At 47.1% G+C, this 1,253-nt stretch overlaps 1 pseudogene; it reads left to right on the top strand.

Annotated features, from left to right (window-relative positions):
* Nucleotides 1-437: 437 nt before the first annotated feature.
* Nucleotides 438-614, top strand: LOC139702985 (U4 spliceosomal RNA; annotated as a pseudogene).
* Nucleotides 615-1,253: the final 639 nt, after the last annotated feature.

Below are 1,253 nucleotides of genomic sequence, written 5' to 3'. Positions count from 1 at the left end.
GCCCTATAAGTCCATGTGTAGCATTTCCCAGAAATACCTTCTCTTTTGACGACTGGCCCTCTGCCTGGCCTTCTCCCCAGGGTTTAGATTTCCTCCTTCCACACCTGCAAGATCAAAGCCAAAGAAGACGCCCTTGCCTGGCTCCATTGCAGCTGATCACATGTCTTCATGGTCCTCTGTGTGACTAGGGCAGGGCCTCTCAGATCCCTCAGAGCAGAGAATCTGGAAGCTGAACAGCAGTATTGACCTCAGCAAAGCTTCATGTATTCACCTTGTCATTTATTAAGCTCTGACTGTGTGCCAGGCATCTAAGATACAATGATAAGACAGGCAAGACTCCTGCCTTAATGAAGAATAACTAAAACAGCAAACATTAATGGAACACTTGCCACCTTCTAGGCACTATGCGCAGCCTTTATAAGAATGACTTTTTAGCCAGCTTTTCACAGTGGCAGGGTGGTAGCCAATGAGGTTTATCCAAGGCGTGATTGTTACTATTTGAAAACTTTTCCCAATATCCTGCCATGACAATTTGCAACATGTAGTCAGCACTAGTTTAATAAAAGAAAGAAAAAAATTGGCTTTTCAATTCTCATGAGTCCCTCACCCTGGACTCTGCCCAGAATAGTCAGTACCATTATTAATCTCATGATTTGTACCCAGGGTCTACCTGACCCATATTAATGTCATTTGTCTTTCTTTCTTTGTTTGGTACTGAGGGTTGAACCCAGAGGCATTTTACCAATGAGCTAAGTCCGCAGCCCTTGTTTACTTTGAAACAAGGGTCTCACTGAGTTTCTTAGGTCCTTGCTAAGTTGCTGAGGCTGGTTCGGAACTCACAATCCTCCTGTTTCAGACCCCTGAGAAGCTAGCATTACAGGCACACGACACCAGCCCAGCATGTGTGTTATTTTGGATAAGAATGTGTTGATATGCTGAGGAGCCATCTGCTTCACTGCACAGAAATTCCAGAAGGTACAGCTTATGGTGGGTCTCTGCATCCTCAGCAAACCAGGTCCCGAGCAGGAAGAAAGGGAGGAAGGAGGGAGAGAGAACCCCTGACAGGTGCCTCCACACAATGGAGGAGGCAAACCTTTGCCAGTGTTTGGTCAGCTGTGCGCACTTAGAATGAGCCCTGGAACTGGGGTCAGGTAGACCGTGGGTACAAATCATTCATTACTCACCAGCAGTGTGACCTTGAGCAAGTCACCCTCAGAGCTCCCCCCACCCCCCGTACTGGGGATTAAACCCAG

The sequence above is a fragment of the Marmota flaviventris genome, chromosome 19 (assembly GCF_047511675.1).
Source record: "Marmota flaviventris isolate mMarFla1 chromosome 19, mMarFla1.hap1, whole genome shotgun sequence".
NCBI classification, from domain to species: Eukaryota; Metazoa; Chordata; class Mammalia; order Rodentia; family Sciuridae; genus Marmota; species Marmota flaviventris.
Note: the sequence above shows the minus strand (reverse complement) of the source record. Positions and strands in the feature narration are given on the sequence as shown.